Source organism: Coturnix japonica, chromosome 15 (genome assembly GCF_054131305.1).
Source record: "Coturnix japonica strain WE chromosome 15, WE-NBRP24, whole genome shotgun sequence".
NCBI classification, from domain to species: Eukaryota; Metazoa; Chordata; class Aves; order Galliformes; family Phasianidae; genus Coturnix; species Coturnix japonica.
In genome coordinates, this window is record NC_140677.1 from 2,011,392 (window position 1) to 2,038,162 (window position 26,771).

General features: G+C 43.5%; 1 pseudogene across 1 annotated transcript; it reads left to right on the plus strand.

Moving 5' to 3' along the window:
* Positions 1-7,676: 7,676 nt before the first annotated feature.
* LOC107319745 (uncharacterized) lies at positions 7,677-25,930 on the plus strand (annotated as a pseudogene). The gene is made up of 11 exons (XR_014934710.1): positions 7,677-7,776; positions 8,305-8,722; positions 9,443-9,546; positions 11,104-11,301; positions 12,579-12,636; positions 14,801-14,977; positions 15,397-15,536; positions 15,679-15,771; positions 18,974-19,182; positions 21,416-21,554; positions 23,237-25,930. The product of XR_014934710.1 is annotated as an uncharacterized LOC107319745 (transcript).
* Positions 25,931-26,771: the final 841 nt, after the last annotated feature.

Below are 26,771 nucleotides of genomic sequence, written 5' to 3' on the forward strand. Positions count from 1 at the left end.
CCCCTCAGATGTGGTGTTATATAAAGCAGAGTGACATTATTTCATTTGTCTTTTTGTAATACCCACCAAAGTAATATGTTTGCACAAAGACTGAAAGAATTAGCTATGAAAATATTTGCAGTGCTGCAGGGGAGGGATATGATTGTAACTGATTTTATTGCAGCAGGTACCCAATTGAGTGCCTGATGTGACACCTATGAACAGAGCTGCACAAAGCAGGAGTGACGGCGTGGTTCCCACAGCAGAGCTCAGTGCCACGCTGCTCATCACGGCTCCAGCTTCCCTTCTCCTGGGTGAGCGACGATGCGCCTGCTGTTCTCTGCATGCAGTCATCTGTCAACAACAGCTTTCTCAATTACTCCTGGTGTGTGTGTGGGGGTGGCGTGGAGGAGCAGATGATCCCTGATAATAGTACATCATCAACAGGGGGAGGTTTCATTTTTCTCTAAATAGAAACGGTGTCTGAATAGTTGCAAGTCTCCCAGACGCTGTGAGATCTGGAGGGGAATTCAGACCTTGGTTGGTTTTTTTTTTCAGTGGGGTTGTCTGAAAGACGTACATCTCACTTCTGAAAAATGCAGTATGTGCAGCTGACTGCTGCTGCAGTGTTTGGCTGTGGACTCAGATACGTAGGGCCCAAGAAGACCACGTGGTCCTCCAGTGACTCTTCCAAGTATTCAGGCAGTGTGGAGCCCTCAAACCAAAGCCGTGGAAGGAGTTTCAGTTGATTTAGGACCTGTCCCAGGCAGCTCTTACTCAATGGTCGTTACTGGTAGGGGTGAGTTGGGCTTTGGTGTTGGCATCCAAGTAGGGTGATTTACCCAGGAAAAAAAGCCAGGAGGTGCATTAACCTTGATGGTTGTTGTGTAAAGTGCTATTATATGAGGGATTTTCTGCTTGGTGTAGATGCAAGTTGTTTAGGCTGGAAGAGGAGGAGTGTCAGCCTTCCCCTGCCATCCATAGAGAGTGACAAAAATTGGGGGGAGTGGGGAGGCAGATGAGTGGCTGTGCTTCTCCTCACCTGCTCCATCAGTGACCCCTTTGGTACACTCATTACCCAAGGATATTATCACAAGCTGTGGTGTGTCCTGGCTGGTTGTGCCATTGACTAAAATGTCAGTGACAGTGCAGAAGGGAGGCAGGTTAGGGACAATTTCAGAGGCTGTTAATGAACTTGCTCAGTTGATAGAGTCTTCCCAGAAAAGAAAAACAAAAGGATTTTGTCTTTTTCAGTCTTTATACTCCCAGTGATGTTACTGTTATTGATTGGGCGCAAGAGAAGTTTAACTCACATTTATTTTAATTTCTGGATGATGGCGGAGCCTCTGTCTGTAAACTGCATCCATGGCCAAGGGAGATGCTGCTCAGAGCTGCAGGAATCGCTGTGCAGAGGCAGTGCTCACCTGGGGGTGGCCCTGCTCCGGAAAGCCCAAGGGCAGCACTCTGTCTTGCTGAGCATTTGCTTGAGGCCTTTCACATATTTCCTGCTTTCATGTCACTGTTTGGGATGCTGGCCCGGCACTCAGCTCTTACAGCCTTTGTCTTGGAGCTGAGCTCAAGCTGGGCTTTGTGATACCTGTGCTGAAAGGAGATGGGAAGCAGTATGATGCACGTGGCAGCAGAAATCGGTGCACTTATCTGCACGTTTGTAACGGGAGAGCTCTGCAGTGGGAGCTATTTTAGAAGAATATATATATATGTGTATGTGTGTGTATATATATGTATATGTATGTATATGTATATGTATTGCTTTGAGTGCAATTAGGGAGATTGAGCTGAAGGTTTCATATGAGCTCGTTAGAGCACGACAGGTGCAACTGATCCTCCCAGCAAAGTGCTGCAGTTTGCTAAATGTGTAGAGGCTGCGGAGCCGCATGTCAGAGCTGGAGTATTCTGGGATGGGGGAGCAGATAGGCACCCCCAAGGAATCCCAGGAACTCCCACAGATGGATTTAGCACCACAATATATAGGATATTCTTGCTTCTAGTCCAATGAAGGGCAATGTTCTCATGCAGGGGGAGAGCAGCGCATGCAGTCATACATTAGTGTAGAGGAGTTCTGGCAACTGGTTTGAAAGCTGTAGCCATAAGCATGGGTTTTTCAGTTCATTTCAAAGTTTAAGCATGTGCTGCAGTTTCTGTATTCACTGTAAATGCTATGGAGGGACTGTGCAGGATGCGAAACCTCTGCACGCAGCTCAGGCTTTGCAGCACCCACGGTACTCCTGCAAGGCACAGCACCCTATAAATGAAAATACTGTGAGACTGTGTGAGTCCGTGGGACTGCACCTGTTGTACCAGGAGGTTGGATGGGGCACTGAGTTGTGCAGGACCTGCCCACCCAGCTGTGCCGTCCTCAAACCCTGCAGGGTTTGCAGGGATTCATGGAGATGGGACAGCTGAGTTCAGCAGCTCTGCTTCCTGCGCCACGCTGCTCTGCTGCAGCTTAGAGTCAATTAATTGTGTGAATCCTATTTGTAGCTCATGTTCCTCCTTATATAATCCTCATTTGTTTCAAATGAGCAGAGAGTGTGCCCCTGAGATTCTAAACATACTTTGGTATTAAAGTTTAACCAGAAATTGTTACCTGCAGGAGCTAAACTTAGACCTGATGTAAAGTCAGCTGAAGAGGTGCTGCTACATCTCCTACCAGGTGTTAAGTAACAGGGTGCCTTAGAGAGGGGCAGGGAAGGTGACTGCGCAGCACTATGAACATCAGTGGTAATGATCTATTCATTTCTTCAATAAGCAGAAGCAGATTAAAACCCCAAAAGGAGCTGTTAATTGGGTGATTGCACAGCAACTGGCACTTGCTTTTGTTCTCTGCTCCCCACAATGCTGTGTGTTGCTGGGGACAGCTGGGAGCAGCACATGGTGCACCCCGACATACAGCACTGCAGAGACATGAGGGAAATGCAAGGGCCAAATGTATGGTTTGGTCCTGTTGCACTGACAAGCATTAGTGCTGCCTCTGCCACCCAGAATAACAGCAGCTTTGTGTTAGTGAGGTGCTTAAAGGTTTGCAGTGGAATATTGGGCTCATCTGTGGGCTCTGCCATTCCTCTCGCAGATTTGCAGTTCATCTTGCAAGGATATTCCTGTGCAGCCTGAAATGTGAGATTGGTTAAGGTGCTGAGGATGTTAATGATCCTAAGTGAATAATGCTCAGCTGTTCTAATAGGTACGTGGCTAGAGAGTGCAAGCACAGAGGGGCAGCAGTCACTTTGCAGCTCAGGACTTTCATCATCACTGTGGCTGTGGCGTGCCCCTCTGAAATCAATGAAAGCCAATTCTGCCTCGAATGTGATAGATTGCTTGGAGATCTTGGGGGGATTTTTTCTCCAAAATGTGATGTGAATTGGATATGGTGTTACAAATTACAATAGCCCTGGCCTCAGCAGGTGCTCATGTCCTTGTGTATTTCTGTGGCACTGTGGGAGCACTAGGAAGGGGTGATGGAGATGAGAGAGGACAGGCAGGCTGTGCGGTGGTGGTGTTTGGAGCAGGGCTGGATGTGGTGCAGGGGACCTGAGTGAGGTTTGGGGGATCCACCTTAGCAAGGCACTGCCCATTCTGCCTCTGGTCCTACATTAAGCTGGCTGGATGTGCACAGTTGCCAACTCCCTGCCACCGTGAGCACAAATTGCTAAGGTGACTTAAATTGCAGGAGTATACTGGGAAACAGGATGCACATTCCCTTTAAGGTATACCAGGATATTTGTCAGTTCCTCTCTATTAGAAAGCAAACAGATTCAGAGGTAAAGATGAAAAGCAAAAAGCCCATGAAGATCAGATGAGAGGATGGAAATTACCGCTCAGGTAACCCAGCTACCTCCATGCTGTCACCATGGAGATCCCCCCATCCCTGCTCTGTGCATGCAAAGTGCTGAGAAACACTGCTTTCAGTAATTGGCATCATATTTCTCCGGGTATATTAAGCTTGCCTTGGAATAAGGCTCATCAGGCTCCAAATGATTTTGGATAGCTAGCTTTAATAGATCAGATCAGATGGTTCAGCACTGTGATTTCTGATGATGCGCTGTGTTTCCATGCAGTGTGCAGGCAGGGGGTGAGCACAGTTGGGGGGCACTGTGGGGCTGCTGGGTGAGCAGGGCTGCAATGATCCGCTGCTCCTCTCTCTGCATTCCGTGTGCTTTCAGATTTCTGTGCTCTGATCTGGATTTTCCTGGATTTCAGACTGCAGAAAGAAAAATACCATTGCAGCTCAGTACCCGCTCAGCAGGCTGCTGCAGAGCCAGCTGGAATTCTTATTGTGTTATTTTTGTAGGTCAGTATGTATGGGCTCAAACAAATATTTTGCACAGGGAAGGCGATTAAGGTGTTCAGATTGCTGCTCTGATCTGCCTCCAGTGCCCCACGTGGCTGCCGTTGGTGAACCCAGCTGTGTGCTCCCTCCTGCTCTGCTTACTGCAGCTTTGGGGTCATAGCAGAACGCTGTCATTTTTCAGGTTGTGTCTTGTAAATGAATGGCAACGTTTGTGTTTTATGCTCGTGTATCCCTAAAACAATTTAGTCTGATGGTGATTATTAGCAGTCTCATTAAGAACAGTTTAGCTAAAAATCAAGACGCAGAGACTTCATCAAAGCCACACAAATCCAGATAATGCTCAGTTTCTAATTCCACTTCTATGCTTAGAAATAAATCCTCAGAGCATCAATTACTGTATCTGCTGTAAAGCAATTATGGCCGGCCTCCACTGCTCCCCTTTACATTCTAGCTTAATAATTACTTTCACTTTAAAATGTGAGGTGCGGGTGTTACAGTGCCTCCAGAACAACACAAAGCAGACACCAACAATAAAAAAAGCTCCCACAAAAGCAGAAATCGCTTTCGTTTGTAATCAGGTTGATTAGACTCACGTATAATCATACGCAGCAGGTGGGAAGATTAACATAGCACTAATTCCTAGCGGTCATTACTGCAAGGAAATTTAATCTGCAGAGTACGCGAGGATTGTGGTTGCATGCTGGCAAGGCTCGTTTATGAGAGAGCAAAAACAACACAACTTTAAGTGCTGGGATTCAGCGTGGCTCAGAACGATGTCGGCCTGCTGGCAATGCACACTAACCTGGGATCTTGTATTTAATTGGAAGTAAATTCTTATTGATCATGGCCACTTAACAACTGCATCTGGAATCCATGCCTGTTCCTGGTTACGTTTGTGGGAGCGCAGTCTGAGTTGAGCTCACTGATAGGTATTTTTGCAGCCGCTGTGTTTTGTCCCTGCGGGGTATCTATTAGTGCACAGCACTAATGGAGTCGTTTCTCATATTTGGATCAATTCTGAATAATTCTGCTGAAATGTAAGAAGTTTTGCTGGCTTTATATGAAAACAAAACGTGATGGTGGCGGCTGAGACCCAGAGTTAGGCAAAGCTGAAAACTACTGAGGATCCCACATCCAAATTCAGTTCCTTTTGCTTCCATCATGTGGGCACTTGCCACTATGTCCCAACTTGAGGTTAAGAAAGATGGACAGGAGCTTCATGGGGTCCAGAACTCCAGGGAAGAGCGAGCAGGAGGATGTCGAGGGACTGCCACCAGCACAGATAACCAAATTAACCGGGGAGCTAACAGGCAAGTTACTACATCGATAGGCACAGTAATAAATGGCAATGAATCACTGGAGATCTGTTGCTTTAATGATGCTGTTATAAAAATGATGGCCCTGAGCTATTTCAGTCCACGTATACTGAATTTTGGCTGATGCTTATCAGTTTATGTGCAAGAAAATTTATGGCATGCAACCTAAATGAAACAGTCCTTGGACAAGAAGAAATGGATTGCAGGTGCAAACAAGCATGAAATGAAAATCTACTAATGAGTTTCCATTAGTAGCTAAATACATAATCGAATAATTTTAGCCAACATAGAGCAATGAAAAAATCAATTTATTCATCATAAGTACTACTATATAGATTGATATGGATTGATGCTCTTGTATATCTAAAACTGGTTTTGTTAAGTGAAACTTGAGCTTTGGATTCAATTAAAACAGCTAATAGCAGCAGAACATGAGTTGGCTTTTACTGAATATGAATGGAAACTATTTTCTTTGGAAACCCTGAATAACTCATGACTCATTCCACCTTATATTAATACAGAGTATTTCTATATCAAAGCTACAGACTAAAATATTTCAGAATGATGAACTAACATTGGCAGACCTGAATTTATGTAGGGATGTCCATTAACATAAGCAATAGTATCCTCAGTCTTCTTCTTTTCGCCTTAAATAACATCTAACCTGACTGTTGTCAGCTTAGACTATAACAACTACGGGAAATATTGCTCTACTGCAGCTCACACACAGACAAACTGTGTTTCCAGGCATTGGAAGGACCCTTTTTGTTCTTCATCAGTAGCAGAAGCCACACTGGCAAGGAGGTGTCAATTTAGTGAGGTGATTGAGAACAGCAAAATGTTCGCATTCCGAAATGCTAAAAAGCCCTCAGGGCCTGTTTTTTTCTTCCCTTGAAGAGGAATTTTAAATGGGGTAGAATTGGAGATTGATGTTAATGTCAACATTTCAGGGCTCAGTAGTTTATGAATCAATGTATGCATATTATTTCAATCAATGTATGCATATTATTTCCCAAACCTGAAGTCAAAGGAAACAGTAGTAATAGAGAAGAAGCAAACCAAAAGCTTTCACCAACGTTTTGGAGCAGGTAACTAGTTTTGGTGAGTTATTATTATTAGGTTTTAAGAACACATCCTTGATTGATGTCATGGGGATCTCAGATTGGAAGTAGCTGTCCGGCTGGGGCAGGTTGTAGTGGACATCATTTCTCAGTGGATCTTAAAAATGGAATTCAAAATTTAAACCAATTGCATCAGCTGAAAAACAAAAGAACTTGCTCGGGCTTGTAGTAATTCTAGAGAAGCTTTCAACAAATGCATGCATGTAGGTCTCATTTTAGCATGACAGTGTATCCCACCATAACCATCCCTGTGAATACATCCCATCAAGATTCAACAAAAACTCAGGATGGAAATGTGCAGCACAAGTGGGGAGGAGGTTGGTGCACCCCAAGCTAATGGCCATATCAATGCCTGCTGCTCAGCCATCAGCTCCCAGCAGCGAGCAGCACCTCACTGTGTCCAATGGGCTGCCAGCCTGAGCTCACACAGCACTTTGCATTTGATGGGATCCCTAAAAAATTTATGAGTTTGTCAAACTGAAATACCATCCACTCGCTGCTGAAGGCAGCTTCATTTGTACATAAGGCACAGAGCTCTGTGAGCAGCAGTTCAACGCCGGGTGATGAGTAACATGCTGGGGAGAGTCTGAAGCGGAACCTGGGCAGGTGCAGTGTGGTGATCTAACCTGACACGATGTGGGAAGGCTGTGGGAGTTCTTACAATCTGATTTCTGAAAAATACAACATGGCATCTCTCGTGTATTCCATATCTCAGGTGTGGGTTTCTTCTGAAAGCAGATCCTTTAGCTTTAGGCACCTGTCAGATCCAAGGGCTGTAAGGCAGCAGGAGAAAAATCTTTTCACCCTTAAAAAAATAAATAGATAAAAAAAAATGCATGGGAAGTGAGTAACTGCTCCATTTCCAGTACTAGAAGAGTTACTGCCCTTATCCTTTATCACAGCACTGCCTCAGTGTACAGCTTCATCAGGAGATGCTGATGGGGTGAGAACATGGAGCTGCAGCAGGTGCAGGGCTGCATGATGTCTCCATCACCATCCCTCACCACAGCTGAGGTAAGGGCTGACAAACAAGAGACCAGGAGCCAGAAGAGTAAGTATTGTGGTTCCCAGCTCAGTTTGGTCACAGTATTGGAAATGTCCACACAACACATCCAGCTCTACCTTGAAGAGACAGATAAAGTATATCCCATCTTCCTCCAAAACTTCAAATGAGAAACAAGTAAATTTTTTGCAGCCCTATGCAGCCACTGCCATAACCCTGAGTATCAGTTGGCATCTTTTACCTCTCACTGGCTAGAAGTCTCACGTTTTCATTGCCCTGAATCACCAGATGCATTCATCAAACACAACAAATGCCTCCAGAAACACTAACTCACTCCTGTTGATCTCAGTGGGTTACATAACTATTGTCATACTGACAATGAAATTGGAAATATCTGTGTTGCAGACTCAGATACTTAAGCTTTCTATCAGGGCTGAGAAACTGCAGAAGGAAAACTAAATCTTAAATTAAATTTTAGAGTTTTTCAGTTTCTCAGAAATTTGATAGACGTGCACTTTTGGGAGGATTTCTGATCTGTTTGTGGGGGGAAGGTGTGGGTTTTTTTTATACCAACAGGGATGATTCATGGACTGAGAGATATATTTTTTCTAAGATGTAACGCTATATCTTCACAAGTAGGAAAATGTGGAAGTGAAAAATGACCTCTCAGCCTTCCTGAGGAGCTGCCAGTGCTGTAGCTTGGCTGTATGTTGGCCTGATCCTCCTGTGCCCCAGGATGCCCAAACCTGCTGCTCCTTCTCAACCTCCAGAAGACCAGAAGGCAGCTGAACATCCCTGCCCCACTCTGACAGGAGCTTACACCTGGAAAGCACTGTCAGGAAAGCAGTGAAGTCATCGCAGGTCAAACACTGAGTGTTGCTTAAAAAGGGAAATTTGGACTATGGACACGTGGACAAATTGCCCTAAGGATCCCATTTATCAACTGATGTGTGAGAACCGCTTCTTATCTGCAGTGAGAACCAGCCCATGCAAGGTAACTTGATAGCTTTAATTAAAAAGATTCTTTGCTTCTTTCTTTGGAGCTGGCCAAAGCCAGTGAAGTGGCAGTGCCTCACATAACCCCATGTCTTATGCAAGAGCACATGCAGTAAACATAGAGATCCTGGCTCTGGTTACAGCACAGCTGTTTCTGCCCTTACAGAGCTGGACCCCCATGGCCACAATATTTGAACAGATGTTTTAAAATAAGTTCCAGGAAGGACATATGACTGTGAGTGTTTCCTTCTCAAAGTCTATTGCTTAAATTTTAAGTTGTGTCTGTGCATAGGATTGTACCATAGACACCTACAAGCTCTTTGTTCTCAGTCCATACATGAATCTTGCATTTTTTTAAGTATATTTAACATGCACTAAAACACAGATATTGTCTCAAAACCAATGTGTTTTAGGTCAGTTTAGAAAGGAGACTTGCCTGGGATATTTCTCTGAGCTTTGGCCACCCAGACCCCATTACAGCTGAGCGTGGGCTTTTGCTTTAGAAAGGTGCTGATTTAGCAAGAATGCAAAACGTGTGCTGACATCGGTGGGAGATGTGCATCTGGGATGATTAAAGACCAAACCCAACAGTATTGGCCTGGGATCTGGTAAATCTCTTTGCTGTGCAACTGTACCTTTTTAATAAGGGACAGCTTAAGGTTACGTGCCCCAATCCTGCTGATCAGCTGCACTGTGACTGTCCACATTCCTCTCTCAGCAGCTGCCCAGTGTGACCTCAGAGCCAGAAGGGACAAGCAGGAAGGCAGCTCCTCACCTTGCTGCTCCTTATGCCAGCTGTGCAGGGCTTTCTCATGTACTGCAGTAAGTTTACTTCCATCACTGATTTTTCCCAAATATCATCTGATTTATGTCACTGATAAATATGGTATGGTTCAAAAGCATTTATTTCTGTGACAAGCTACTTTCCCATTCTAAAAATGCCCAAACTTCAGGCCTCTTATGGCAACTGACAGTAAAAATTCAGCTTGTGCAAACTCATGCTGTTTACCAAACAGACCCAAATAGTGAGAAAATAGCACAGAACCACCACAGGAGGATACACACAGATATGAGTAAGCCGGGTTCTGTGCAGCCCTTTGCTGTCCCCAGGGTGTTGACAGCACCTGGATTAAAATACTTGAAATGTTGGTGTGTGCTGAGGAGCCTCTTGAGCAGCTCTGCCTCCTTCCTGAATGCTGGCAGTGGCTCAGGAACAGCAGACGAGGACTGTCTGTGGGCAGAGGCTGCTCCATACCTGCTGGGATGCAGTGACCTGCTTCGTCAGCAGGTTTTGTGTAGAGAGTATTTTGGAAGGAGAGGGAAAAATGCTTTGTGCAGTTAAAATATTAAAAAGGACAAGGGATGGTAGAATGTAAATAACACAATGGCTTGATCTGCTTTCTCTGCTTGGAAGAGGTCCACAGCACAGATGCAGCTGAGTGCTTTGTCTTTTGAATGGCTCGGTCCTGTGCCCTTGCAGCAGCTCCAACATGGCACTGCTGTGCTTCCATATTGCCCCTCTCAATTTGTCCAAATGAAGGTATTTTGGACAATAATGCTGCTTTCCTCGAGGCTGAGAAGGGACTGAGTCCATGGAAGCACTCTTGGAAGTGACTGTCCCCAGGTGTCCTCCGGTGCTGCTCAGGGGGAGCACTGATGCTGTGAGTCAGGCAGTGGCTGTCATGTTGAAGGCCCACACAGCCTCCTATTACAACATGAAGTAGGAACCATTATATTTTGGTGATTTCCACAAGCAAACCTCTTAACCTCTTCTGTATCAGCAGCCATCCAACCCTGATACAGTTTTCGAATGAAACTGTCGTTAATGTCATGGTGTGTTTAAATCAGTTTTCTACAGCTGCAGTTAACAAGTCTGCCTTCACTTAGATGGCTCAAATGACGTGACTGCAGCAGGCACGCTGAACTCTCTCAGATGCAGTAAGTGTGCATTCAACTTAATGTACACCTATAACATTGTTTTCAGTACAATCAAATCTGGATGCTAATATGGCAGCTATATATTTGGCATCTAACTTGCTCTGTTAAGCAGAATATTTGCTTTTAAAATTAAGGATGCTAACATTTTGTTATATGAAATGCTCTTACTTATTGCTTTGACTTTTTTTCCGTGGGACTTTATCACTGGTCAGCGCACGATCCAAGCTCATCAGCCACAGTACAAAGCAGCCTGCCTTTAAATGAAATGATTTTTAAATCAAAACCATTGACCAGCCAGAGTTAAAGTTATAGTTTCAGCCCTGTGAATACTTAAGGCGTCGCTGCCTTCTCTGTGGAAGCATTAATTTCAGCACTGCAAAGTTGTTTTCATTGACTGATCCCAACTTTCTGCCATTTGTCTCTCCGTTCCGCTGGTGCCAGAAGGAATCTTTCCTCCTCCACGAAGATGCCACATCAGACATTCACTGCACATCCAGATTTGCTTGAAGTTTGGTGCTTAGTGGTATATGAGAAGCTGAGTAGTACAGAGATATGACGCGTTGAGTGTAAGATGCTGCATTCATGGAGAATTACATCTCTTCCATAGAGAGCCCAGCTGCCTGGACGCACTACAGCAAAGTAAGTACTCGTCTGCCTTTATTCTTGGTCGGCGATTTATGTTGTTCTGATTGATACCTGCACCAAGCATGCTGGCTCTGACCCAGCACAGTTCTTGCTTTACTTCAAACCCACACGTAATGTCATTGACTGGAAAGCAGTCTTCACCTTCCCTTAAATTTAATCTCCCATTCCCGTCAACCAGTCTGAAAGTTCTCCAATGGGTTTTTAACTCATTCCAGGGGTGGGTGAGTCAGATGGGGGTGGTGAGAGCTGTGCAGCTACTGCATATGCTTAGGGATGAAGGAGTCACACAGTGTGGGCCAGGGGAGTGCTGCAGCAGTGCCCTCCTATCCAGAGCACCGTGCGAGGAGCAGTGCATGCACTGGGTCCCACTGAATGGTGCTGGTGGGCAAAATCCTGCTTTATTGGGCATCTGCAAAGCTGATCCCTCAAGGACTGCCTTTGATCTCCTTGGTACTGGTAGATGTGGAACTGCATGAGAACAAAGGGTGAGAACAAACTGTAACACAGATAAGTAATGACTTTGGAAATAGTAGGGCGATAGAAGTTAAAGAAGCAGGATTTACAGTGGAAGAAAAAAAACATGCCTTTCTCCCATGCAGCTCCTCAGCCCCTTGTGTGTGGGCTAATTCACAGCTAATCGTTAGATTATTTACTGAATATCCCCTACTGTTATCTGTGCCCTGCAAAATAATGCACTAATTCCAGGTAGCCACAGGGATGATTTCATAGCTAGGCTGAAATGAGCAGAGGGATTTGTTAATGGTCATTAAAGGTCACTTCACTGAACTCAGTGCTATAGCAAGCCATTCAGAGGGCTGTGTGCTCTGTACAGGGAGAGAGGAAGGAGGCACTGCTGTTCTTGCTTCCCAGCTCCTGCCTGCTTTGTGTGCAATCTGTAGCAGAAGCCTTGGTTTGGCCTCTACAGGAAGAGACGGTCTCCCTGAAGGAGCAAATGATGATGGAATTCTGTTTCTCTGTAGTCTCCAGTAGAAGAGGAAAGAGATGAGTTCTCCTCTTCCCCTCCAAAAATAGGTTCCAGAAGCTCATTAATTGAAATAACATAACGATCAGCTAAAGTTCACCTAAGAAAATAGCATAAATCATTTGCAGCTTAGTGGAAATGATTAATTGATGGAAATAAAATGCGTCAGATCGTTTTGAACAAAAAGTGAAGGAACTGATCAGGAAAAAAAACATGTTTGAGGGCTGTTCCTGACCTTCAAAATGGTGTTTTTGTTTTACAGCCAGCTAAAAATAATGCACTCTTACAGGTTGGAAAGGACTGCACAACCCAATGGGTTTGGACAAGAGCTACAAAGCCATCTTGAAGTAAGTTCTCCAAATGTTTATCTGGTTAGACTTTGTTTTGGGGCTGGATGAACCCCAAGCAATGTTGTCAATGCCTCTCCACATCACGTGTTTTGGCTACAAAGTGAAAAACAATTTCTCATGGTTCTGTAGCAATGATTGGCCTGGTCCCATCTGCAACAGCAGCTCAGAATTTACAGCCAACTTAACTGGCTCTATAGTGTTTAGGTTCAATAAAAAGATAAAACTCTCAGGAGCTTTTTTTTTGTTATCCTACTCTGGTTTTTGAAGCCTAGAAGGCACATAAAATGCAATTCTCAGCAGAAGGACGGTAATTGGGAGAAAAGGTAATAGATGGTCCGCATTACTCTTTGAAGTTCCCATTGATCTGTGTTGCTGAGACTATTTTTCTAATTCATAACTCAGAAACGTGAAGAAATTGTCACTTTATTCTCCGGGTATATGTGATTCACCTCCTAAGAAAATGGACTCAGAGCTCTGAGCAGCCTCTGTTCAGCTTTTCTTGGGAGGGGGTTTACAATGGGGCAGAATTACAACGCCGGTTGTGATATTTTCTTGAATGCAAATTTTCCTGGTGTTAAGCAAAACAACAGTGGTTTTGAGATTTCTTTTTAATGCCTGAAAGCTGTGTGAGAAGATTGGATACATCCCTGAAGGACGTGCTTTGCAGCCAGTCCCATGCTGAGAGCTGGTGTTAATTAGGAGGTGATTATCCCACCTCCTTAGGTTGAAAAATGAAACCTTTCATAACATGGAAGAACCATCTGTCCAAACGATGTTTAAGAAAGAGGGCTTTTTATGCTCACCAGAGCTGAATCTACATGCAATAGCTTGGGTTGATAACGAATTTAGTAGAAGGAGTGGTTGTGTTCCTGATTGACATGGCTAGGCCAGATAACGTGCCCAAAGACAAAATGACCCCATATTTAAGTGCAGGTTATACCAAAGTAGCCATTTCTCTGCACTGTCATGTCTGCTAGGTCGTAATCTCATTGCATTTCGGTACCTCAAATGAAAAGTAATAATAAATAAATCTTTCCTTGATGGGACTTTCCAAAGAGAAACTTCTTAAGACTTGTTCACACCAGTGCTGGGGCCCCCCGAGGTAGAAGGGAAACCTGGTGACAGGGGAGGGCTGCTGACTTGGAAACAGCTCTGGTGGACAAAAGAAAGCTGCAGCTATGAGTAGTTCTCACATCCTGCTGCTTTACCCTTGTACTAAACACAAAGCAAAGGCTGCTCCCCATGCTTGCTGCCAAAGGTTAGAACAACCCAGCAGAGCAGGCAGGTCTCATTCCTCACTATGTTTTAATAAGAAAGAGAAGGAAAATATATAGTCAGGAGTGAGAAATGTATGGTGATCTGGAAATGCAGAGCAAAATTAAAATAAGTAAATAAATAAAAAATTGTGATGGAAATGAATAATGTCAAAGACTTTGGAAAACGTTTAAAGCTGCAGTCTGGGATCTGCGCGTGGAGTAATTGCAAACAGTGTTTGATTTAGCAGGGGTTTGTTGATTAGGTTCTAAGACATCATGGCTTATGTTAATGAGGGGGCCCATATCCCCCCACCAAGAAGCCATCCTGGTTCACAAACAGTGTCTCTCCCATGTGGGGCTGCTGGGATTCTGCAGATGGTACAAACCCTTCCAAATTTCTTTTTCTCCAGGATTCAGAAAAAGGAACCAGGAGGTGATTTCGTATGCGCTGGCACACACGGGGATGAGTTCTACCAACCTGTCTCCATGAGGCAGGCTTTTTAAGACTCATGCATTCATAATGCATCGCCCCGTGTCTGCCCTGTGACATATCCCTGCTTTACATTCCCTTTGTGCCAAGCGCACTGGTTCCCACTCAGGGACTGACTCATAATTCTTTATAACAGCCTTTCAGATGTTTTTGGCATCTACTTTTGCCCGAATATCTCCTCTTCTTCTGTCTTTGGGGATATGATCAATTCCTTCCTCAGTCAGACCCTTCAGGACAGCCAGGAGACCTCAGGACGAGCTGTGCTCATGGTATAAGAGCACAGCACAATGCAAATGGAAATCTTCTCCAACACAATTAAATCTACGTGGCAAGCAGGTATTTAGATGAGCCTGGATTTGCTGGCAATTTAATTCGACCTGTGAGCTATCTCAATGTTTCTTTCATCTATTTTTAGGGAAACATCTACTTTGGTTTGTAGACGTCCTGGGATCCTGCAGTCAGGAAAGGCAAGGAGAGGGATTTCTCTGAGCTTTTGGGCTGCCTTGCAGTCTCCAAGCAAGAACACAGTGGATTTCTTGTAAATATTTAAAGGAGAAGTCTGACCCTCCCTGTGCAATGCTGTGCTGTAAAGGTAAAAACTGGCAGCAATCTTCAAATATTTAGATATGTCAACTCTAAAAATGCAGCTAAAGTGTTTGCTCCCATCCTGGAGGTACTTTTCTTTTTTTAATTGCCATGTGGCAGTTTAATGACATACAACACCAAGGTGTGTTTCTGAGAGATCCTGGTTAAATTTATCAGAGGAAACTTTGAATAAAAGCACGCCAGGATGGCCTCAGGAACGACAAGAGGCTGTCGACAGAGGGCAGGGTGTTACTAACATGTATTAATTTATTTTTTGTGCTGACATTGTCCTATAGTTTGCTGCATAGCGGCAAAGGCATAACCCCTATTCTGACCATGGTGGATAACGATATTCAGTATTACTAGCTGGAGTCATCTCTCTGAACTGCATGATCCGCATGGTGTTTGTTCGTTTTTACATTGCAGCAGTAGGAAGGCAGCTACCCACGTTTTCACACTGGATGGCATCACTTCCACTGAGTGTGCAGCAAGGTGCAAGACACAGCGAGAAAATGGGACAGATATTTCTTCCTCCTCTCCTCAGGCCCATGCTGCAGTACTGATGGGTAAGCACTGCCCGTGAGCCTGCCTTGTCTTTTATTGAAGTCAGTGAGAAATTAATGCTTTTTAACTCAAGCCCAGAGTATTGCTCTGTGCTTCCTGTGCTGTGATAGTGCTGTCCTGCAGCCTCCTGTCCTCCTTTTCCAGTGTCTTTCACATGCCTGTCATGGCCTGGATCCATAGGAGAAGGACGTCCTTTGTCTCATCGCAGGCAGTAAGCATCACAGCTCTGCTTTCAAGGTTGGTATGTGTGCACTTTACTTTACCCAATCTGATTCTTGTTAGGGCTTTGGTTTCTCTACATTCTTTACCCAAAATAGACACCAGTATGGGTTTAAATGCTAGGAAACAGAATGGCTGCCTGGTGGAATGGGATGTCCTGGCCAACTTTACCTTACACACAGTCCCATTTATTCCTGTAAGAGAAGTGAAGCTCACGCTTCTATTTGCATTGGTGCTGCAGGGGAACAGCAGGCAGTGGGGATGGTGCCAGGCTGGCACTGATCAGCACCAGGGAACACTCACAGCACAAAATCCATCTGGAGCCATGCATATTCTTATAGGTTACCACAAGTTTGTATTGATTAAGGTGACGGAATCATTTTGTGTTGCGCCGAACCACCCAGCATCTAGAATTGAGAACTGTCAGGCACTGAGTGAGTTAGCAGAGCAGATTGGAAAGAGCGAGGCTATAAATTGCAAGGGAATTCACTTTGTGGCTAACACATGTGTGTGCTGTAAGAAACAGGGCTGTACACAAACCGCCCTTCCATGCAAATCCCAATGGGTTTGCTGACAGAGTACCCTGCTGAACCCTCACGCCTTATTCAGTACTTCTTAAAATAGACCTAGTTGAGGAGGCGTGGAAAGATGTATGTTCTCACCTTAAGTGATGCACTGACAGGAGGTGTCGTGGAATTAACAAGAAGTGTATAGATGAGCCTGTAGCTGCCTTAACGTACTTAATATATACTGCTAAACTATAAAATGTCTGTCATTGAAAAAGGACCTACTTGATGTGGGTAGCACCATTTCTCTTCTCCAGTACGTAATCTGAAAAGTCAGTAGAATATTTATTCATAAGAACAAATCCATAAATTGCTAGAAAACTAGGTCAATACATTCATGCAGGAAACCAGTCAACCCACACACAGCGAGTTCACCTCGTGCCAGTCACAAAGCTGTGCAGCTGGTAATGGAGCAGCATCTCTGAGCTGCCAGGCACCACGGGAACCCAAGTCCCTCCAGGAGCCCCAGATATCTTTGTGCACTTCAGCACTGAAAAACCACACTGTGCTTGGAGTCTCCCCCAGTCCCTCAGGCAGCTCTGCCTGGGTTATCTTCCCATCCCGTGCTCCACAGTTTTCTGTGCTTGTCACCTAGTCAGCTTCTAACAGTCTGCTTCTCCTTTATGCTTAAATGAAGGTGGTGATTGCAGAGATCCGAAGGTTTCAAAAGGCAATGTCCAGAGAGTTTTAATTTCTTATGACTTTCTTGGCCTCTGGAAACTAGAAAAACTAGGAGAAAAAAAAGGACTCACCAAAAAATGTGATGTCCAAAAGGAACCTATCCAGTATCTGAACTGCTGCTGGTGTGGGTTGTTCTGATGGTTATTAAAACAGTTCTGAGAAACGATGACAGTACATTGCAAAGATAAAGCAAGACGGTATTCAGTGCTGTTAATTAAGGCGTTCGGCACAACAGCCAGATTTCACAAAAATCCTGCTTGATATCAAGCCAAGGACCAATAAGAAAGCATTGCAGTGTCATTACATGACACTAAGGATGGAATTCAGAGCCAAAGGAAGGAACATGGCTACCAGTTCTCATGCAGTAGTTATTTTTTCAGGAATTATTTAGATCCCTGGGAAACCTCATTACCCCCAGATTACTCTTCTTTAAATGACAGATATCATTGTGACCAATGCATTTGTGCCGCACTTCAGTGCAAGAGCAACTGTCCCTTTGCCTGGAGGAATCCTTGGGCAGTCCCACTGCTCTGCTGTCCCTGGAGCAACATTTACTCTCATCTCACACACAGGTGGGCATTGGGCCTCTCCTATGAGTTTAGAATTTGAGGCAGGTTTGGGGGTAGCTCTGAAAAATGTGAGATGTGAAGGAAAAGTCTGGACCAACACATGACAAATTTTCTGCATCTCAGTTCTAAAAGAATTCAGGTTGTGTGATATATTTGCACTTGCAAATGTCTCAGGCTTTTTGTTTTTCTTTTATACTTATTTTAAGCTTGCAGCATTGCAATAACTATGTTTTCATTTTTCTTTTTCTCTGTGTCCTTGGGAAAATGAGATAGCAACACCTCAGGAATTTGTGCTGGCAAATAATTCCCCTGGAACAGAGCTCTGTTTTGTGGCCAAAGAAAGAAAATAATCTTAAGGATGTTAATAGTCCTAATTTCCAGATGTGTAAGAGCTGATGCTTTTGGAAAGGTGTGTAGGGAACGTAGATGTCCTTTGGCAGAGCACTGTGGGAGCTCTAGAGAAGCAGAACGTTAGTGCTGTGAGGCTGTTTTGTGTTAGCTGCTGGTGTTGAAATAGAGTATTCTGTGGAAGAGCAATCAGAGAAGAAAAAGAACTGTTGAACCAAAAGGTTTGCAATGCAGTGCAGTGCTGGGCTCTGTTATGCTAAGAAGGGCAGGAGAAGCCAAATGTTTAAGGAGAGCTGGAAGGCAACAAGAGACAGCAGTGGGGAACATTCACATAAACAATCAATAACCTGCTGAGCATGAGGATTAAGAAACCAGTGAGGGAGAGGTGCAAAGAGAAATGAAAGGAGAAAGAAACCAGAATTGTAAAACAATGGTGAGAGAATTTGGCCCTCATTGTGTGCAGATGGAATTCACATCCCTCATGTCAGCCTCACCAGCACCAGGGCTGTCCCAGCTCCCAAGAAGCTCCAGCTGCCACCAAGGGCTGTGCCAGACTGGGTTGGAGAGTGTGTCACAGGGAAGGTGACCTACACATGAATGCCAAAGTGGGGAGGAATTTGAAGGAAGTGGTCATTGTGTTCTAAATGCCAGCTGGTCACTGTCATGAAGGAGGAGGATCAAAAGCTGCTGAAGAAACAGAATTGTTTCCTGGCATGATGTGATGGGGGGACTAGATCATCTCTTAATGACAGAAATGGCTTTGCAAAAATGCTGCTTTAAAAAAAAATATCCAAAATCCAGACAATTTAGTTACATGGAGCTGAGATAGAACGTGAAGGTCCTTTGAGGTACTGCACAATCAGTGCAGCACGTCTGCCTTGAGCCAGCCCACGTTGGATTTACACAAAGTGCTGTGAGCAGTGGCAGGGCAGTTCCTACACTGGAATGCCACTCCATTCTCTTCTGTTCATTCTTTCTTGTTTTGTGTTTTAATCTGACTACACTTCACTCCTGGCAGCAGTTCACTAAGAATGAACCATGTCCTTTCTCCACCAGCCTTCACTTCTCACCATGGTAGCTGCCCCTGCCTCTTCCTCCTCTTCTTCCCCTGCTGCTCTTCATCATCTTTTGTGCAGGAAATCCTCCCAGCTGCCAGGCTCTTTCTCCAGTGATGCTTCAGTTCGAGAAATGAAATTGCTGTTCCAATGTCCTGTGATGGATGTGAGCTGGTCACCGTATTTAACATACCCTCGGATAACATTGAAGTATGTAACAGCAAGCCAAGCTGTGCTAAGCCTCTCTTGATGGGTTGAGAGCAAGCTCATTTACCAAAGTACTTTGGTAGGAATTAAACTAAAATTCTTGTTGTCATTAACTTACTAAAAAAAAAGAAAACATTTGGTATTTCAAACTTTAGTAAATCATTGTGTCTTGCAATTAACTTTCATTCCCCAGACAACAGAATGGGATTAATTTCATTCAGCTCTGTTGTTTAATAAGCATCTAAACAATTCTTTATTTCTGAGCAATGAAGAAATGTGCAGTTATATTATATTGTACACGTGGTAATGGGCAAAAGGAAAATTACTAAGGAGAAATTAATCTCTGTTCTTTGTTTTATCAGCTCTGGAGAAAAGATGTGAGTGTAACAGGCATGGCCAAGGTAGTGCCCCAGGGGCATGTGGAGCTGCGTGTGAGAAGGCCTTGCATTCCCATACCTAACCCCAGGGATTCTGGCTGCCTGAGCAAGGGCACTGCTGGGTCAGTTCAGAGCATGGCAGCCCTGAGGGTGTAAACAGATATGGAGGAGGCAGCAGACCCAAACAGAGGCCTATTGCTTTTTTCTCATTAAAACTGTTGTGAAAAGGAACAAAAGTTGATCCCATCAGTACTTTGCAAATTGCAGATGCTGTCCAATGCATTGCATGTGGCCCCTGACTGTGGAGGTGGAGGATTGCTGCCATTGCCCACGTTCAGGAGAGCTGGGCAGAGCAGGCTGTGAAAAACCTTGTGGTTCATTGTATGCCCAAGAGCAAAAGTGCATAATTGTTTGCAAAATCAGCAACTCCAGTACTGCCTGAACTGCAGGAGAAGACATTCAGAGAGGCAGGGCTGAAGCTGAATGCAAGCAGGCAGCGTTAGGAAAAAACAGGGAGTTTATTTAGCGGTAAATAATGAGTTTATGCTCTGCTGCTTTTCTCCAATGTGTTTGCAGATCAATTAAAAGCTATGTTTAATCTCTGCTCCATTTGCAATCTGATATGCATTGTGCCACTTCTGTGAGGAGAAGCGCAGCTGATGGCTCTCCCTGGGCAGAGCCTCCTCCTCTGGGCTGGGCCTTTGTCATGTGTTTGTGTGTGTTTAACCTGCATTTGTAACTGCAGGAAAACTTCCCTGAATTAGTGATGACTGTTTTATTTTGAAGAGACTCGCGCTCAGGAAGCGTTTTAAAAAATGAATCATGATTTTAGGTGATTTCTTTCTGCTTGAATGCTCGGAACTGTCTGAAAATTGTCGGTTAAAGCTGCTTCAATTTCTGCCTCCAATGGAGGTGCTCACACTCCCTAAACTGGCAAATGCTGCCTGTAGAATGAGACACATTCTCCCGATTATATTCCATGTTTGCATTTACTTGGATACACAGAAAGTAAACAGCACAGTTAGAGCAGAAACAACCACATGGGAACAGAGAAATAACTGGGCCAGATCCACACCTGGTCTTCTGCAGCAGTGCTTGCATGTGGCAGCGTTAAAGATATAAGCTATCTCTAGCAGTCTGGTATTAATGTGGTCAGATCGACTGAAAATGTTTTGCTCTTAAGAAATTCACAGTTCATTTGCAGTCATTAAAATAATTAGGTGCTGTGCTCTGAGTGCTCAGCTAAGGGCACCACTGCTGCCCTGCTGAGCGCAGCCTGACCGACCCCACTGCAGGGAGCAAGCAACCCCAGCAGTGCTGAACCATCCCTGGGACTGATGACACCCAGCACTTGAGTAGGAGCTTGATGCTTAAATAGCTTTGCGAAGCTGGGCCCCAGCACTGCAACAAAAGCACATAAATAATGTGCCCCTGCATTCCTATTTGTTTTAATGAGTAAGCTTTTATTATGAAGATATTATTGTAAATAAGCTGTGATAGGATTGAGACAAAAGCAATCAATAAGGATTAGACGGGGCTCATAGGATCAAGAGAAATCAGTTTTCCTGGAAGAAAGGGAGAGGAAAAACAACTTTTCTTTGCTGGATCCCACTATGCATCACCTTCACAGTGTAAAGAGGTCTTTGAAAACGTGAGTTAACCTACTGAGCCTCCTTTGTGCTGCTCAAGTGATGTAAAGGATGTAGGTTTGAATGAGCTGTGTAATTGCACTTCTCTTTCTACACTGGCTTTTTTGTTGGGTTCTTCTTCTTTTTTTTTTTTTTTTTTTTTTTTTTTTTTTTTTTTTTTCCCAACTAGTTCTTTCTTAATCTAAGAATCTTTTATCTGTTTTGAAAAAGCAAAGAGATGTTCCTGCAGTTCTGATGCTGGGTACCGATATCATGAGAGCAGAATCATTTGGAACATTCAGATGTTGGCTCACGGGAGTTGCCGATGGCGTGCGAAGCTTTTCTCTCTACATCAGCAGATTGCGTGCAGGTGAGGTTTATAGAGGCTGAAGGGCTGGGAGCTTTTGGGGAGGTGGCAATAAGGTGAGGGCGGTCCAGCAAGCTGCTCCTCTCCCATGAGCTCTGTGGTGCCAAAGGGGTCACAGCCAAGCTCACAACAGGAGCTTTTGCTGGTGACGTCACAAGAAATAACTGTGCACCAGGATGACTCTTTGCCTCCTGGTGTTTCTCACTCTGCTGCAGGGCTGAGGTGCAACTTCACCTGCGTTCATTGTGTCCAACACATTCTGCTGAGTCAAACCCAAATGATGAACTAAGGGGAAAAACCTCTGTTTGGGAACTGACAGGGCAGGACCTGAAATGATGGTGTCCATGGCTGGAGCCTGTAAACACTGCTGTGAAACCAAACATAGCAAAAACAAGTGGCTCTTGCAGATAACTTTCACTTCAGTAAGCCAGGAATGCGAAACACAACAAATCTCAATAATAATCCATTTGCTTTCACAGGGTCTGTAAAGTTAAGATGTTCGTGTACATTCTCTTTCACTGTTCCCTTATTATTCAAACTCCATAGGTGTCCTTTACTGTAGCTTTAGAAAAGCAGGTTGCTAACTTGTTAGTGAAGCAATAAAAATGGTTATCAAGGTATTGCACTGCGAGGAGGGAATTCTCAGAGCAGCTGTAGTGAAATGACTATGAACAGGGCCAACGCCTTCACTGAACAAATTTAGATTAATTACATAGAATAGTTAAAAGGCAAAAGTTGTAGAATAATATACATTAGAAGATGTATCTATTTCCAAAGACCTTACAACCACAGTGAAATATTGGGAGTTATTACCCACCTTTAACACGGTTGCTATCAGAAGCACAGTAAGCCTTAGAGCTGACACTTCAGATAAGCACATGATCTAGTTCAGCCCTAAAACCCTTAACAGAAAATACATCAGGACTTACTGTAAAATTTCATGGAGGATTAGAGAAAATATTAAGTCAATAGTTCTTTGGTTATTAGGGGCTTTTAAGGTAATCAATACTTTCTAGCCATATTAGTGCCTGAAATGATAAAAGATGACATGAATATCCAGCTCCTTTTTTTTTTGGTACATCTGTATTTCCTTATTTAGCCAGTCCTGCTGGAATCAATAGTGATACAAAGAATGTGATTATTTTAGAAATGCGATCAATATTGATTTATTTATTACTGCCAGTTTCAAGAGGGACTTCATTTCAGGAACTTGATTTCTTTCGTACAAAAGAACTACCAAGCACAGCACAACTTTGGAGTACTCCTTGGTTTCGGCTATGGAGACATTCCTGTTTAGCAGTGTGCCAATGCAGCAAAGGCAGTTTAAAGATAATGCTAAATGGGATTAATTCTAAGAATTCTTTACAGTTCCTCGCTATTTCATGCCCTGAAAGCAGTACATAGATATTAATTAAATTTAATTTATATAATTCAGCCCTAAACCTATTTGCATGCAGTCATTTAATAATTGTTTCATCAATCGAATGGATTCTTTCCTTTGATTCTATTTAAACAAAAATATGAGACAGTCACCCAAAGCACAGTCCGTAGGCTTAATCCTTGTTATCCAGGCAGGAACACAGCCAGTCATACGACAACATTTCTTTCCAGGCAGTGTTATTGAGTCTTCTTTCTTCTGTTTCCCATTAATCATCTGCTGCCTTTCTTCTGCATTTCTCGTGTAGGAATTTTGGAGTTGTGTTGATATGGATGTTCATTGCTGCACACCCAGGATCCTCATTTCCCTGGCTGCTCCCAACCTGATGCCATCTGCAGACATGACAAGGATGCCTTCTCCAGGTTATCACTGCTGCCCACAGCAAAGTTGTGAAAGCAAAGGCAAGCTTACCTCAGCTTCATAGAACAGAACTTCATCAAAGCACGGTCATAATGTAACATCTCTACTGAATTCTATAGTATTCTTTATTTCTTTTGTAATTACCAGAGTCATAAACGTTGCTACCTAATCTAGTCGAGAGCAACTGTGAGATCTGTGGTGTTTGCTGTGTATATGCTATGGACAATGGGTGTCAGGGATAACTAACAGCAGGTCTGTTGAACGTAGCAGCTTTCATTTGAATGTGACATTTGGAAACTCTTGTTGCTAGTGAAAAGCAGGACTTATTTGCATGCAGTGATTGCTCAGCTTCCAAGCGAGTGCCAATGAATGCCAAATGTATACACTTAACTGATTACAGAAAGCAGAACTGCATTATTTTGGCTTGATTTAAATAGTATTGAGCTACAGTTTTAATCTTGTTTCCAACTCCCTTTATGTCCTGAATGATGTAGGGAACTAGACTACTGCAACAGTCATCAGATGAATTTCCCTTAGGAAATTAGCCCCCTGATGCCTTAAGATCAGCAATGTTGTTCCATGGAACAATTGTTCCTTTCTGACCAATCCTAAGATAGCTGAAAGGAGGAAGATCCCTTCTTAACCATCACCAGGTTTGAAATGAAAGGAACTGCTCCTTAGAAATATCCCGGAATCTGCTCCTTTTGGAAGCCATCTTGAGAACTGTTGCAAAACTGTCCCCCAAAATAAAGCAGTCTGAAAGAGCAAGAGAGCAGATAGATCCAGCAGTCACAGCACAAAGCACTTGAAGGAAAGTGATGCAGGCTGCAAAGCACTTGGAGACTTCTCTTGATGGAAACCAATGACTCACCATCAGCTCTTTAAACCTACGTTCCTGGCTGCCACCGTTAAAACCCTGCTGTGTCTGTAGACTAATTATGCAGAAAGTAGCTTTTCCTGATAAAGGGTAACGCTCGCTGAAGTGTAATGGGGAAGGCATCTCCACTGCAGTATCGATTCTTGCTGCTCTCGCTGTCGGGGCTGGTCTGAGCTGAATGCAATTAGATGTGATCCCTGCACTCGGGGGAAACGGGGCTTCTCTTTTTGTAACTGTGCCTTCTGCAAGTCCTGATAAATAGGACATTAAAGGGGAATTATTCCATTCTGTGTTTTACAAAAGGACTAGTCTTCCCCTATTCAATTACTGGGCCCTAACGATCAAGTCAGTGAAAACATTTACTGTTAGGTCTCTTTTTATTTCAATCCTTTCTGATCCAAGGAAAAACAAAACCTTACAAAGAAAACACAGGAAATTTTGCATTAAGCTGACCTTGCCCCATACATCATTCGTACAGCTTTCTTTCCATGCTTCCAAGAGGCCATTTAGCTTAATGCTCTGTTCCACATCTCATTTCATTATGTTACAGGTGCTCTGGGGATGATTTTCAACAGAACAAAGGAATGACATATTTCCTGGCTTGGAAAATGAATTCAGTGTTTGTTTAGGAGTCTCCCTCCTTTTGTGCCTTAGATTTACTTCCCGTAATACGGAATGGGCAGTAAGTACTTTCACCAGAATATAGAACATTGCAGATGGAAGCGTTAATACAATTTCTTAGACCTCTTCAATTACCCAAAGCCATTGGGAAATGCTTCATATGCTTGCTCTTGTAATAAAAGGTTAACTTTTATTCTTTTTTATTTTTTTTATTTATAATCTTCAGAAGTTTAGGCAAAGACAAAGCTTCTGTTCTATTTTGTTTAACTTTTTGTCAATAAAAACTACTTGTACAAAATACATTATTTGTAAAGCATCTAAAAAAATAACAAACCAAAAACATGCCTGGCTGTATGATATTTATTTAGACAGCACATATTTTAAGAGCCTGCAGTATTCAATCTGCATGAAAAAGAATGAATGAACTGTAGGGGAAAAACAGGAGCGACATCTTCAACTATTTATGCTCAGCGAGTTGCTGTCTTTCCAGATGTGGAACAGGAAGCATAAAATTGTTCAAGAAATGAAGTATAAAATCAGTGACAACCTTTGAAGTGACATTAACATTCTGAAACTTAAAATTGTTTGAAACGTGGTAGAAAATGAACTGTTTGTGAACAGCGAATGAAACGCGCTGCTGAAAATCCACTTAAGTACTGAACCATTGAAGGAAATTAATCCTAAGTGGGACTTCAGGAGTAGAATTTCTACTTTGATGAATTTTTCATGCTTGATAGATAGTGATATTCAACTAATAATGTTAATAACCGTACTATTTGCAAGTAATTATCCCCATAAATGAGCTGTGATGGTTTGAAAACATCTGTTTCCTTTTGGAATCAGTGTACATCTGCCCTTAAACAAGGTGAAAATGCAGTGTGATAACTCTGAGGACTGAATTGCTGTGTTTTTGGCTTTTTTTCCCCCCTGTAATGCTGTATTCCCTGCAATTATGTAACAGCTTTGAATATGATTACTGCATTTTTATGTATCAGCATGTATATTATTAGAATGTTTGCTTCCTTAATCTCTCTGCTTTATCTGATGTTTTAGGCATTAAACAAATCATGGGGTTGATATGTACAATGTTTTCAAAATAATTCTTTTATTATTTTGCTGGTGAACTCTGTTTGACAGATAATTCCTCTTAATGAACTTTGCCGCAGCTGCTTCCTACGTGGGGCTGTGCACACCCACCCTCCATCTCCTTCACACCTCTTGCACCTCCACTGGCACAAATCTGTGCATGCAATGGGCAAACACAATAGAACCCTTCCAAGGCTGTGACTGAGACTTACTTTGATGCCAGCACCCTGAAACTCGTGGTAATCGAATCCCTACAACATCGTGTGATGGGTAAGAATTCCTGTTTTCCAGGAGGTGTATTTTCCTCCCATTCCCAGCAGAGGCATTCACTGTTGCTTTATTGGAAACCCTTCACTGCTGGTAGTTCAGTGCTCCACTCAGAGCTACTCACAGGTAGTGGAATCCTCTTAGTGTGATGGATATGCTAGTAAATGGAAAAATGCTGCTCCGTAAGTCGTTTTGAACATGAGAGAGGTTATCTGACAGAGCTCTCTTTAACCATACAGTTGGCAGTGAGATCAATTTTTTGTTCCTTCCAACAGAGAGGAAAGTGGCAGCTGGATGGATTTAAAATGAAAACATCTCTCTGAGGCTATAGCTGCTCTCCAGGAGGGTGAGTCACAGGTTCCCATACTGGGTAGCAACAAAAGCAAGGCTGGGAGATTGTCCTCAATCAGCACAGCTGTAGCTGGTATGCATGACATGAAGGCACCAGGGTAGTATTAACTATAGACTTGCGTGTCTCAGTTGAGCTGGGGTGCTCAAAATGTAGTAAGGCCAAACTCTGATTTTTTATCTTTCATGTCTCCTGTATTCTTCAAAGTGGCCAAAAAGCAGT